Genomic DNA, 15,616 nt, shown 5'->3' with positions numbered 1-15,616 from the left:
TGGGCAACATAGGCTTTATTCATTCTATAGGAGAGATACCAATTTTAGTACGAACGAACAATGTGTAGGAAAGGGTTATTCATTTCTATGTTGCCTAATACTACTACAAATCAAGTTAGCACAGTAAAAACAAACGGTTTAGTAGGTTGAGCTACTGGCGATGCAAGAGCCCAACACAGGTTTTCTATATAACTGCCAAAAAAGGAAAAGGTCACTTAAGCTAGCCTCATACAACTGGAAGCTGCATTAGTCATGGACCAGTCCTACTTTTTGAATCTGCACATACTTGACCTATTGTGCAAATTAGTGCATTCGAGCTAGTCAGGAAATCAGAGAATTATAGCTGTTGAATTAGATATTCTTGAACACAGAACTGATTTAAATGAATAAGCTGGGTGGTGAATCCAGTTGTGGTTCCTCCCTAAAGCCAGCTAATTATATAACTGATCATCTCAGGGATTATGACATGATATATATAGGAATCCTTCGAAGAACATGTGACAGGATGCACACACACACACCCATACACACACGTGTACACACACACACACGTGTACACACACACACACCCGCTGTGATAATTTAAATATCAAAACCACCAAGACTTTGAATTCAATTTCACACAATTTGTCGTTTACTGAACAGGAAGTTCCTGCTGATGGAACATCCCACCCTTTTCTTCCCACTCCCCTTCTACTCAATGCTGCTGATGTTTTCCTTAAAATCCCCCACTTCAACCAATCTTTTGGTCACTCCTCCTAACTCCTAATAACGCCTCCTCCCTCTGCCTTGACTTGGCATCTGTTTTTTCTTTTGTCAAGTGCCTCCGTTTGGTTTTCACTGTTAAAGGTACCCTATAAATTTGAGTTGTCTGTTGAAACAGTTAGTTCAGGAGTGAATTTTCTAGCTTTTTCATATAAGTAAAATACTATTTTATTGATGTATTTCAGGTTTCATCATCTGGTTATCCATGGACATACTGGGTGACCGTCTATAAAATAGACTGATGGGAGCCAGTAAAATGGTTGCAACAATGGTGTGCTCTTGGATTTATATCTAATGAGTTTACTGTTATGTCAATAAATGGAATTCAGTGTATTTATAAACATAGGCAATATTTAACAAAACAAATAGAGTGCTGATTCTTAGCTCTTGATGTGACTATCTCCTGGGGAGGGAGGAGGGGTGATGACGCAGTGGAACCAAGTTCTTTCCCCTGTTCAATGAGCTTTGTTATGGGCCCAGTGTAGCACGGTAGACTGGCAGCCCATTAAAGACTGCTGGATCCTGGAATCACCGCTTGTAAATGATCATGTTCAGCCATACAGTGATCTTAGGAGATAAAAATAAGGGACTACCAGGGTGCAAAATCATGCAATGATCTATCTTTCACCAAAAGGGATGGATGTGGGACCATTTCTACAATAGGTGGAGATAGGGACCTAACCTTCCTTCCCTCCCTCCCCAGAAGAATGCTGTTGAGCTGGCTGGATCTGTGTGGAGTAAGGTACATTATGCACAGTTTATTCTGTGTCTCGTCCCCTCTGCTACAAATTAAGATTGAATGAACAAATTCTAAATGGCCCTAGCTCTCTCGCGCTCTGCTGTCTTGGTACTGGACTCGTGCAGTTTTTCAAATCAGGAAACCAATGCCCTTGTGCAACTTTCCAAATCAAACAAGTATCAAATCTATTGCTTAGTTCTTTGAAGAAGTAACGTGTTGTGGATAATGGGGAACCGGTGGATGTATTGTACTTAGATTTTCAGAAGTCCTGGGTTCACGTCCACAAAAAGACCACCATAAGGTGCCACATCAAAGGTTATTGTGGAAAATAAAAGCACATGGTGTAGGGGGTAACATATTAGCATAGATAGAAGATTGGTTAGGTAACAGGAAACAGAGAATAGGTATAAATGGGTCATTTTTTGGTTGACAAGATGTAACGAGTGGTGTGCCGCAGGGATCAGTGCTGGGGCCTCAACTTTTTCCAATTTATATAAATGACTTGGATGAAGGGACCGAAGATATGGTTGCTAAATTTGCTGACAACAGAGATTTGTGCCCATTTACGTTAGAGATGAGGAGAAATGTTTTCTCTGAGGGTCATGAGTCTTTGGAATTTTCTTCCTCAAAAGGCAGTGGAAGCAGAGTCTTTAAATATTTTTAAGGCAGAGGTAGATAGATTCTTGATAAGCAAGGGATGTGTAAGGTTATCGGAGGTAGGTGGGAATGTGGAGTCGAGGTTATAATCAGATCAGCCATGATCTTACTGAAGGCTACTCCTGCTCCTAATTCCTATGCCCTTGTTTTGAAGAAAGGCACAGATGCATTCATGCGTTCTAGTTGCTGAATCACTCGAATGATTGAGGTTTCCCAGATCCTTGGTCAGATAGTGTAAATAAATAGTCTGACCCCCTCGGATGTTGCATTCAGGAGATTACAAGTTCCTAACAGCAAAATCATTCCCACTAATAAGTCATTTACTTTAGAGTAAAATGGTTTGCTTTGTGTAAGCAGGGCTTATTATTATTCGCAGTTTTGATTTGAACCAATCCTCTTGTAATCTAATAAGCAAGGTATGTCTTTTAAAAAATCAATCGAACGACTTGGGTTTAAAAATTCTTTATTACAGCATTTAAAAAACCCAATTCTGCAGCTTTCAGTTTTATTCCTAAAATTCTACTACTCCACATTTTGTGCAAAAGAACAAACTTGCATTTATGCAACACTTCTTACGTTGGTGAGACTCTGAAACTAAATACCCCCTAAATTACCACATTCCGTACACAGCAAGGGTCCACAAAGGACTCTTGTGGTGTTGGGAGTTGAGAAAGGAATGATAACTGGGGCTCCTAGGTTTTGAGAAGGAAAAATAAGACTTCTAGCACCATATCATATCTGAAAGCACTTCAAATAGAATGATATATCGGCAGGGTCAGATCCCACAGACAGTATTGAAATGAATGAGATTAATCATCCTTTAGCAGTAGGGATGAGGGATGAATGTTGGCTTGGATACCCTTCTGCTCTTCAAATAGTACGTTAGGTTCTTTAACATTCACTAACAGAGAGCTTCAGTTAGACATCACAAGAGCAGCACCTCTGACAATGCAGCACTCTGTCATTGTTGCACAGAAACATCAGCCGAGAGTATATAGTCCTGCAGTGAAATTTGAATCTGCAACAACAGCAACAGAGTTACCAACTGAGCCAAGCTGATGCTCGAACCCTTTCTGCACCAGCACAAAATTTCCATTTCTGACAGCCTATTATGTGCAGTTTAGTAGTGCTAAGCGCATTGCACTGCTGAACTACAAGAAAGCCCCCAGCGAGTTAACATCCGTAGCACTTAAAGCTGCCAGAAGCGCTGCACAAAGAACAGCCAGGCGCTGAGCAAATGACTACTGGCAACACCTATGCAGTCATATCCAGCTGGCCTCTGACACAGGAAACATCAGAGGGATATATGATGGCATTAAGAGGGCTTTTGGGCCAACCGTCAAGAAGATTGCCCCCCTCAAATCTAAATCAGAGGACACAACCACTGACCAACGCAAACAAATGGACCGCTGGGTGGAACACTACCTAGAACTGTACTCCAGGGAAAATGTTGTCACTGAGACTGCCCTCAATGCAGCCCAGTCTCTGCCAGTCATGGATGAGCTGGATGAACAGCCAACAAAATCGGAACTCAGTGATGCCATTGATTCTCTAGCCAGTAGAAAAGCCCTTGGGAAGGACGGCATTACCCCTGAAATCATCAAGAGTGCCAAGCCTGCTATACTCTCAGCTCTGCACGAACTGCTTTGCCTGTGCTGGGATGAGGGAGCAGTACCACAGGACATGCGTGATGCCAATATCATCACCCTCTATAAGAACAAGGGTGACCGCGGTGACTGCAACAACTACCGTGGAATCTCCCTGCTCAGCATAGTGGGGAAGGTCTTCGCTCGTGTCGCTTTAAACAGGCTCCAGAAGCTGGCTGAGCGTGTCTATCCTGAGGCACAGTGTGGCTTTCAAGCAGAGAGATCCACCATTGACATGCTGTTCTCCCTTCGCCAGCTACAGGAGAAATGTCGTGAACAACAGATGCCCCTCTACGTTGCTTTCATTGATCTCACCAAAGCCTTTGACCTCGTCAGCAGACGTGGTCTCTTCAGACTACTAGAAAAGATCGGATGTCCACCAAAGCTACTAAGTATCATCACCTCATTCCATGACAATATGAAAGGCACAATTCAGCATAGCGGCGCTTCATCAGACCCCTTTCCTATCCTGAGTGGCGTGAAACAGGGCTGTGTTCTCGCACCTACACTGTTTGGGACCTTCTTCTCCCTGCTGCTCTCACATGCATTCAAGTCCTCTGAAGAAGGAATTTTCCTCCACGCAAGATCAGGTGGCAGGTTGTTCAACCTTGCCCGTCTAAAAGCGAAGACCAAAGTACGAAAAGTCCTCATCAGGGAACTCCTCTTTGCTGACGATGCTGCATTAACATCTCACACCGAAGAGTGTCTGCAGAGACTCATCGACAGGTTTGCGGCTGCCTGCAATGAATTTGGCCTAACCATCAGCCTCAAGAAAACGAACATCATGGGACAGGACGTCAGAAATGCCCCATCTATCAATATCGGCGATCACACTCTGGAAGTGGTTCAAGAGTTCACCTACCTAGGCTCAACTATCACCAGTAACCTGTCTCTAGATGCAGAAATCAACAAGCGCATTAGAAAGGCTTCCTCTGCTATGTCCAGATTGGCCAAGAGAGTGTGGGAAAATGGCACACTGACACAGAACACAAAAGTCCAAATGTATCAAGCCTGTGTCCTCAGTACCTTGCTCTACGGCAGCGAGGCCTGGACAACGTACATCAGCCAAAAGCGACGTCTCAATTCATTCCATCTTCGCTGCCTCCGGAGAATCCTTGGCATCAGGTGGCAGGACCGTATCTCCAACACAGAAGTCCTTGAGGCGGCCAACATCCCCAGCATATACACCCTACTATGCTAGCGGCGCCTGAGATGGCTTGGCCATGTGAGCCGCATGGAAGATGGCAGGATCCCCAAGGATACATTGTACAGCGAGCTCGTCACTGGTACCAGACCCACTGGCCGTCCATGGCTCCGCTTTAAAGACGTCTGCAAACGTGACATGAAGTCCTGTGACATTGATCACAAGTCGTGGGAGTCAGTTGCCAGCGATCGCCAGAGCTGGCGGGCAACCATAAAGACGGGGCTAAAGCGTGGTGAGTCGAAGAGTCTTAGCAGTTGGCAGGAAAAAAGACAGATCACAAGGAGAGAGACAACTGTGTAACAGCCCTGACAACCAATTTTATCTGCAGCACCTGTGGAAGAGTCTGCCATTCTAGAATTGGCCTTTATAGCCACTCCAGGCGCTGCTGCACAAACCACTGACCACCTCCAGGTGCTTACCCATTGTCTCCCGAGACAAGGAGGCCAAAGAAGAAGGAGTCGTGAGCATCTGTAGCCAAATCAAACTGGGTTGCAATTACCTAAACTTCTTTTCTCTTAGAAGCATGGATTGCTGGCCTGCATATAAATCCAGGTCTCACTGTACTATCAATGTCTGAACAATAAAAAGGAATCCAATCCTTTTGAGTCTAAAAAGTTTAGAGTTAGCTATTTACTGCCAATGGGCATAGTTGCAGCTTCTTGACTTAAAACAGTCTTTATTTATCATAACTTAATTATCTCCTTTACAAGTCCCAGCATCACACATGACTTGCAAGTAACTTGCATACAGGTGTCCTCCAAAATGACTCTGGGTCACAGCAGTGCGTCAGCAATTTAGTATGAACGCTTTATGTGTTCCTATGAGCTAGGCACAGATTGTAATTTATGCTCAAGAAGGGATGCACTGAGATTGAGCGCAGAGAAAGAGATAGCAACACTGAGACGGCAAGGAGACAGAAGGAGTGATGCCTGAGGGAAAAAGCCAGATAAAGTAAAAGTAGTCAAGACTGTGTAAATCAGAGGCTTCAAAGATCACATGGAAGTTGTTTCACATTGTTGCAAGGAATATACAGGAAAAGTGGAAATTTCAGGAGAGCCTTGGACCTCCAGCTTCTGGTGCCTACTCCTACCCCAATATCTATTTCAGACCCGAAAAGGGCCAAAATGAATTTCCACCCCTATAAATCTTATAAAAATAACAATCAGATTTTCCTGTGCCTCATGAGATAGTCACCTAGTCAATTAGTGAGGTTATTAAATTTTCATCAGCGGCAAAGCAAGCCTTAGGGTTCCAACTATGATTCATGTCATTCTCTGTCCACATTCTGCCTCCTGCCTAGTTTTGACCATCAAAAAGATGATAATCCTGCTTTCACAATAAAAGATCACGGGAAAACGAATAGAAAAGGTAAGCCCATTTTCTTGGCAACATTTTTCCCTCGGCCAACATCAGTAAAAAACAGATTATCTGTCATTATCACAGTGCTGTTTGTGAGACCTTGCTGTGTGCAAATTGGCAAATGCATTTCTTGCATTGCAATAGTCAGTGCACTTCTTTTTTAAAAAAAAGTACTTGTCAGTGCTTTGGGACGTCCTGAGGCTGTGAGTAAGGTTCAAGTTGTGATGTCATTGGGCCTGGAGTGAGGTATAGCCAAGTTTAGTAAGAAATCTGAGGCAAAAAAACTGAGACAGTATACTGCTGAATATAATGGAGTCTTCTTTATTCTGTTTTACTTTCAGTTTCCCTTTGTTAGCATGGGTGTGTATAGTGACACCAAGCAGACGGAATGTACAATGCAATTCCAAAACACTACAAAATTCTTTTCCCCTTTTACTTTGGCAAATTTCCAGTGCGATATTCATTCCACAGTGTTTGCAGATTCTTCAGTGACCAGCTTGTTATTTTTCACATTTCATGTTAATTCCCAAGTGCTGAGCGAGGGCAGACTTTGTCCCACATAGCTTTCACACTAGGGAGAAGCATTGCAGATGAGCAATTTGCTCTTCATTTTAATAAACTGTGACATGGTGCAGATTGCTTTCTTATCCCCAAAAGTCCAAAGCTGTTACCCTCAGGAAAGTCTCCAACCATACTAGTTTTATGCAGGCACGTTTAAGACCTGTCTATCAAGGGAAAACAATGAATATTAATACAGCAGATGAGTTTCTAGTAAAAATGAATAGAAGATATTCTTGTGCATTAGATTAGTGTTGTCCTCATTTCTCCCCTGGCATACTTCCTTCACATTGCTCTAAATATTGGTAGAAGGAATACTTCTTATCTAGTTTTTCTTAAACATGATTGATGGGTTAAAGGGTTAAATGGCCAACTTCCACTAATTTGCAAAAGTTTCCATTATATTAATCAGTAAAGGTGCAATGAAAGTGAGAACAGAACCTGGAGTTTACCTTGCCATTGAGCAAAGGTGGGACAATGTGGTTATGTTCTTGGAACGAGGCTGAACGTGAACATTACATCTCTGAACAAATAGTGAGTTTTATGTTGTAAATGACTGGATCAGTAACAGTTTATTTCCACTCCTCCTGTATACTTCCTGCAACAATGTGACTTTTTGAACCTCCATGTGATCTTTGAAGCCTCTGATTTACATGGTCTGTGGCTATTTTTACTTTCTGTGGCTTTTTCCCCAGGCATCGCTACTTCTGTCCCCTATCTCAGTGTTGCTGTCCCTTTCTTTCTTTGTGCTCAATCTTGATGCATCCCTTCTTCTTGAGCATAAATTTCAATGTGCGCCTGGCTCGTACGAACTCATAAAGCTTTCATACCAAATTCCTCTCTCCACTATTTTAAGGCAAGCACCAACTGATGGATTAGAACGTATAACAGTCAAAGATTAGGAAAGATTATTAGGCTCATGAAAGTTGATTTCTATCGTATCTTAATTCACCCAATTTAGAATCCAACAGCTTTGCAAATGTGAATAATGTATTTTAACACTGCCTGAGAGAGTGCAACAAAGGTTTGCCACATTGATTCCTGGGATGGTGGGATTGTCCTATGAGGAGAGATTGAAGAGACTGGGCCTGTATATTCTAGAGTTTAGAAGAATGAGAGGTAATCTCATTGAAGGATACAAAATTCTTACAAGGCTCCACAGGGTAGATGCAGGAAGGATGCTTCCTCTGGCTGGGGGGTGTTTAGAGAACCAGGGGACACAGTCTCAGAATAAGAGGTTGGCCATTTAGGACTGAGACGAGGAGGAATTTCTTCACTCGGAGGGTGGTGAATCTTTGGAATTCTGTACCTCAGAGGGATGTGGAGGCTCAGTCATTGCGTATTTTCAAGACAGAGATCGATAGATTTTTAGATATTAAAGATATCAAGGAGTATGGGGAGAGTACAGGAAAATGGCATTGAGGTAGATGATCAGCCATGATCTAGTTGACTGGCGAGCAGTCTCGAGGAGCTGAATGGCCTATTCCTGCTCCTATTTCCCATGTTCCGATGGTAGAGCCCAGCATATCAGTGCAAAAGATAAGGCTGAAGCATTTGCAACAATTTTCAGCCAGAAGTGCTGAGTTGATGATCCATCGCGGCCTCCTCCTGAAGACCCCAGCATCACAGATGCCAGACTTCAGCCGATTCAATTCACTCCACGTGATATCAAGAAACCACTGAAGGCAATGGATACTGCAAAAGCTATGGGCCCTGACAATATTCCGGCAATAGTACTGAAGACCTGTGCTCCAGAACTTACCGCGCCCCAAGCCAAGCTGTTCCAGTACAGCTACAACACTGGCATCTACCCGGCAATGTGGAAAATTGCCCAGGTATGTCCTGTACACAAAAAGCAGGACAAGTCCAACCTGGCCAATTACTGCCCCATCAGCCTACTCTCAATCATCAGTAAAGTGATGAAGGTGTTATCAACAGTGCCATCAAGCGGCACTTGCTTAGCAATAACCTGCTCAGTGACACTCAGTTTGGGTTCCGCCAGGGCCACTCAGCTCCTGACCTCATTACAACCTTGGTTCAAACATGGACAAAAGAGCTGAACTCAAGAGATGAGGTGAGAGTGACTGCCCTTGACATCAAGGCAGCATTTGACCGAGTATGGCATCAAGGAGCCCGAGCAAAACTGAGGTCAATGGGAATCAGCGGGAAAACCCTCCGCTGGCTGGAGTCATACCTAGTGCAAAGGAAGGTGGTTTTGGTTGTTGGAGGTCAATCATCTCAGCTCCAGGACATCACTGCAGGAGTTCCTCAGGGTAGTGTCCTAGGCTGAGCCATCTTCAGCTGCTTCATCAATGATCTTCCTTCAATCATAAGGTCAGAAGTGGAGATGTTCGCTGATGATTGCACAATGTTCAGCACCATTCGTGACTCCTCAAATACTGAAGCAGTCCATGTAGAAATGCAGCAACACTTGGACAATATCCAGGCTTGGGCTGATAAGTGGCAAGTAACATTCACGCCACACAAGTGCCAGGCAATGACCATCTCCAACAAGAGAGAATCTAACCATCTCCCCTTGACATTCAATGGCATTACTATCGCTGAATCCCCCACTATCAACATCCTAGGGGCTACCATTGACCAGAAACTGAACTGGAGTAGCTATGTAAATACCGTGGCTACAAGAGCAGGTCAGAGGCTAGGAATCCGAAGGCGTGTAACTCACCTCCTGACTCCCCAAAGCCTGTCCACCATCTACAAGACACAAGTCAGGAGTGTGATGGAATACTCTCCACTTGCCTGGATGGGTGCAGCTCAAACAACACTCAAGAAGTTCGACACCATCCAGTACAAAGCAGCCCGCTTGATTGGCACCCCATCTACAAACATTCAGTCCCTCCACCACCGATGCACAGTGGCAGCAGTGTGTGCCATCTACAAGATGCACTGCAGCAATGCGCCAAGGCTCCTTAGACAGCACCTTCCAAACCCGCAACCTCTACCAACTAGAGGGACAAGAGCAGCAAATGCATGGGAACACAACCACGTTCAAATTCCCCTCCAAGTCACACACCATCTTGACTTGGAACTATATCGCCATTCCTTCACTGTCACTGGGTCAAAATCCTGGAACTCCCTTCCTAACAGCACTATGGGCGGCACAGTGACGCAGTGGTTAGCACCGCAGCCTCACAGCTCCAGCGACCCGGGTTCAATTCTGGGTACTGCCTGTGTGGAGTTTGCAAGTTCTCCCTGTGTTTGTGTAGGTTTCCTCCGGGTGCTCCGGTTTCCTCCCACAGCCAAAAGACTTGCAGGTTGATAGGTAAATTGGCCATTATAAATTGCCCCGAGTATAGGTAGGTGGTCGGGAAATATATAGGGACAGGTGGGGATGTTGTAGGAATATGGAATTAGTGTAGGATTAGTATAAAAATGGGTGGTTGATGGTCGGCACAGACTCGGTGGGCCGAAGGGCCTGTTTCAGTGCTGTATCTCTACATATCTACCCCAAATGGACTGCAGCGGTTCAAGAAGGCAGCTCACCACCACCTTCGCAAGGGCAATTAGGGATGGGCAATAAATGCTGACCTGTCCAGCGACGCCCACATGCCATAAATGAATAAAAAAAAGATGATCCCAAATATGTGTCTCTTTCCAAGTAAATAAGTTTAAATGATTTAAATTTTTGGTGACTTCATACTGCAGACTCTTTTCAAGTGGCATTCTAGACTTTCTTAATTAGCTGTAAACTAATAGTGAACCGATCACTAACCGTCTATATTACCAGTGACACTGTATTAGTTACTACAGGAGGCCTGTTCTTCAACGGTGAACTATCAGCTGAACTAACATGTTAGTCTGTGAATAATGGCATTGCCTACAGCTCTCTGACTTAAATTCTGACATCATGGGAAAGACTGCACTTCCCGTAAGGATAATTCACAAGGTCAATCTATCCATGACTGCACTTGAGCCCCTGTGGGATTAGCAGCACAGCCTGTTGGTATTCCACTGCATTCTACCACATAATGCTACAATGTGCCCATGACTCATTTCATGTCAAATTTCAGCTTTTTGCTATGTTTATGGAGGAGGTGCCAAGTACCCCATGCCCACTCAAACGGGGCAGAATAGGTAAGGTACTTGAACACAAGATTGCCAGCATCTTATAATAGTACTGGCTTTCGGACTTGTAGATGTTCCCACACAGGGAGGAGGAATTAGGATACTGTCACCCTGCTCTATTCTTCTGTAGCACCAAGAGTTTTGGCAATTAGTTGTTTGCCTTCCTAGTTGAACAGACAGTGGCAAATGGCATAGGGAAACCTGGCGAGGTGAGAAATTGCACTGAATAAGAAATCTCAATCATCTGTGCTTTTGTAAATTACTTTTCATCCTTAATACTGGGACTCTGTTTCCTATTCGACCAACAGATTGTGACCGAAACCACACCTGCCAAATGGAAACGTATTAATTTTGTCATATGGAACACTACTTGAACTTTTTACTGGACACTGAACATAACTATTTAAAAAACGACCAGAGTTGGACAGCTGATACCTGGCTGCACATTTGCAGTCTGAGAGACAGTTGACTAGAGAGCCAATGGAAGTGCTCGCTGATTCAATTAACATGATTGGTCTGGGCAACAGTGATGATCCACGTCTTGTGTGTCTAAGAGCCAGCACTCCAACCACCCCCCCCCCCCCCTACCCCCACCCCTCCACCGAGTGTGTGTAGTAAACTTTGAAGAATCAACAATTCTCCCGAGAAGTGGGTGTTTCAAACCAAGAGCTGGTCACATGACTTACCTGCCGGCAGACTGGGAACTGTTGAATTGTGCCTCACAGAAAGGTTTGGTGCAGACTGCAATTTGAAGATAAAGGAGAAGGAAGCTAGCTCCCTGTCTCTCTCAAGCAAAGTCCCAGGGACCCATGGAAGCAACTTAAACCTCAAGACAGAGGACCTCTTCAGCCTTCTGGTACCAGAGGAGCAAGTTTGAAAGTGTGCACTGGGCCCCAGTGAGAACTGCAAGACCCGCAATTCCAACCAAAGACTTTATAGCAAAACTAAAGACAGTAACTGAATTCCATCTACTACTCCAAATCCTCCCCCTCTAATTCTTTCTCCTCTGTATCTATTTGTGTGTTCATCGCGTGTGCATGCTAGCATCGTTGCATTGCGTATTTTAGTAATTTTAACTGACTTAGTAATAAGGTTAATAAACTTACATCTTTCTTGTTTAAACCTAAGAAAGCCTGTCTTATTGGTTCATTTACAATTACAATTAGAGAGCAGTGAGTAAGGACTCACTGAGATGGAGCTAAAACACAATGTTTTAAAAAATTAAACACTGTTACGGCCAAACTAGGAAAGGGGCCAGAGGGGAACCTGAGACCCCTTCCTTACCCGGTCGTAACAAGATTCTAACAAAGGGTTTTTATGCTACCGGTATGTCACACCACATAGTGTGGTATCACATAACACTGCACGCGAGAAATTCAATTTGGGAAACCTGCTTGCTGCAGACTTCTTCATAAATGGCACAAATTTATTTTTCTCAATTATAGGGAATATGACTAGTTACTGATTCTTTAATTTCATATTCATGTGGTCTGATCAATAACCGAATACAAGCATTCATGGCATTTTATTTCTTGCAGCTGGAGGTGGCAAGTAACTGTCACGCCACACAAGTGCCAGGCAATGACCATCTCCAACAAGAGAGAATCTAACCATCTCCCCTTAACATTCAATGGCATTATTATCGCTGAATCCCCCACTATCAACATCCTAGGGGCTACCATTGACCAGAAACTGAACTGGAGTAGCCATATAAATACTGTGGCTACAAGAGCAGGTCAGAAGCTAGGAATCCAGCAGTGAATAACTCATCTCCTGACTCCCCAAAGCCTGCCCACCATCTACAAGTCACAAGTCAGGAGTGTGATGGAATACTCTCCACTTGCCTGGATGGGTGCAACTCTGACAACACTCAAGAAGCTCGACATCATCCAGGACAAAGCCCGCTTGATTGGCACCCCCATCTACAAACATTCACTCCCTCCACCACCGACGCACAGTGGCAGCAGTGTGTACCATCTATAAGATGCACTGCAGCAACGCACCAAGGCTCCTTAGACAGCACCTTCCAAACCCACGACCTCTACCAACTAGAAGGACAAGGGCAGCAAATGCATGGGAACACTACCACCTGCAAGTTCCCCTCCAAGTCACACACCATCCTGACTTGGAACTATATCGCCGTTCCTTCACTGTGGCTGGGTCAAAATCCTGGAACTCCCTTCCTAACAGCACTGTGGGTATACCTACCCCACATGGACTGCAGCGGTTCAGGGCAATTAGGGATGGGCAATAAATGCTGGCCTAGCCAGCGACGCCCACATCCCATGAATGAATGAAAAAAAATAAAACTAGCTGAACTAGTTATTAAAAAATGAATTCACTTCTGTACATCCCATGTTTTAAGTGAATGGTCAACAGCTTTAAAGCTGTGACGAAGGGTCAAACGTTCTATAAGGCAAGTTATTTAATGTAGTGTGAGGTCCTACAGCAGTCTTTCCAGTAAACCACTTCCTCTCCTTTTGTACTATTTGGGCTCTTTTAAAAAATGGATGGATCCTATGTTTATCACATGATTGGATGGTCCTTATCCATTCCATAATCTATATGTTGTAATAACAATCTTACATCTAGCCTCAAAGAGCCACAAATGCAAAGTACATTGTATCTGATTAGCTCAAATGTCATATTCATCAAATAGCAATAAATCACACTGTATAAAACCCAGCAGTTTGACTGCATGGTGGGTTGGGGGGGGGGGCGGGGGTGCGGTGAGCGGGGAGGAAAGGAAATCCAATCATTTCCTATTGGGTTTTCTGACCTTTGATCAGAACCAGTTGAGGATTTACAAATTGCTGCTAATCTAAATCCTTCTTCACTCGGCAATAGCAATTTGCCTTTAACTTGATCTCAGAATGTGCCTTTTTTAACAGTACTTATACTTTAAGGCCTTGAAAAGGTGCAGGTTGCTTTGAACTCAATTCCTCTTTAATAGCTGACCACTTTCCTCTTTAAGCCAATTAAAAGGCATAATCGTAAACACAGCCTTTGTTATTTTATCATACATTGTGCATTATGTGATATGACATTCAGTATTATAAAACAGCATTCTGACAAATCAGAAGTCTATCTTGCTTAATGCTATAGGAATCCTTATTTTATGAAGACTTATGAGACTGCCAGTTTAAATTGGTTACTGCAGGTCTGATTGCTCAGTGTTGGAAGAGAATCTACATTGAATATTAAAGATATTTTCATGTGTCTCAGACACCTGCTGTGAAAGTTGTTGGGAGACATAAATGAAAGGTTGCAATCTAGTGGAATCTGCTGTGTTTATCCTCCTGCTGTTGTTTACTTTTTACTTTGAATAAAACTCATTATCTGACCAAATGATTATTCTTCTGTTCTTTAAAGACTAGGGGAATATGAGAAACTCTATATCAGTTCCAGAGAGCAAATTACAGTGAACAGGGGTGTCCTGTCCAACTCCTGGGGCACTTGTACATTACCAGATATTGCACTTTACCAGATATTGTACTTGTAAAAGTCAAACTTGTACTAAAGTCAGTGATATTCCTAAATAAAAACAGAAAATTCTGGAAACACTCAGTAGGTCAGGCAGCATCTGTGGAAGAAGGAACAAAAGTTACCATTTCAGGTCTTACCATTCTTCATTAGAAAAGGTGAGATTATTTTTAAAATCACATGTCCACAATGAAAGCGTCAGTTTTTTGTTAAATCCTGCAAGTTTCTAGCATGGTTTTCTGTGGTTCCTCGGTGGGATACTCCTGTGCACAAGGGGGCCGACATAGTTCACTATATGACTGCACTTCAAATTATTTCATTTTCTGTGATGTGCTTTGGGATGTTTCTGACAGATGTCACACAAAGAAAGACTTGCATTTATATAACTCCTTTCACAATCCCCAGACCTCCCAAAAGCAGCCGACAGCCAATGAAGTACTTTTGAAGTGTAGTCATTGTTGTAATGTAGGAAATGCTAGTCAATTATCCTGCAGCAAGCTCCCACAAACAGCAATGTGAAAATGAACAAACTATTTTGTGATGTTGATTGAGGAATAAATCTCTTTCTCCTTCAAAATACTGCCATGGGATCTTTACGTCCACCTGAGAGAACAGATGAGGCCTCGGTTTAACATCTCATCCGAAAGATGGCACCTCCAACAGTGCAGCACTCTCTCAGTACTGCACTGGAATGCCAGCCTAGCTTATTGTGCTCAAGTCCTGGACTATAATAGTTGGAAATTCTTTCTTCAAAGGCCCTGCTTGCATCCGCAGGTCCCAGTGGTGCATATCCCAGCATTAGAAATAAGCTTCAAATTGAAGGGGCAGTAGGAGTTAGACAAGGTAAATATGGTGTCATGGTTTACTCACTCAAAGCATTTCTGTAAGTATCATCACATGACCAGCCTACCTACAACCTCGACACCCCTTTGCTCCCATTGGTCGCCCAACACCTCCATCCACATGATGCCCACCTTCTCACACTAATTAGAAAATGAACAGATTGGTCATTATCTGATTGGAAGATTCTTGGCTGTCAGTCAAACAGCTTGTTTTCCACATCTCCAATATTAAATGCCTCAATAATTATTCTCTGTAAGCAATGTCCTAGAGATTAAT

Source organism: Heterodontus francisci, chromosome 30 (genome assembly GCF_036365525.1).
Source record: "Heterodontus francisci isolate sHetFra1 chromosome 30, sHetFra1.hap1, whole genome shotgun sequence".
In the NCBI taxonomy this organism is placed as follows: domain Eukaryota; kingdom Metazoa; phylum Chordata; class Chondrichthyes; order Heterodontiformes; family Heterodontidae; genus Heterodontus; species Heterodontus francisci.
The sequence above is the reverse complement of the archived record's forward strand: the minus strand, read 5'-3'. Positions refer to the sequence as shown.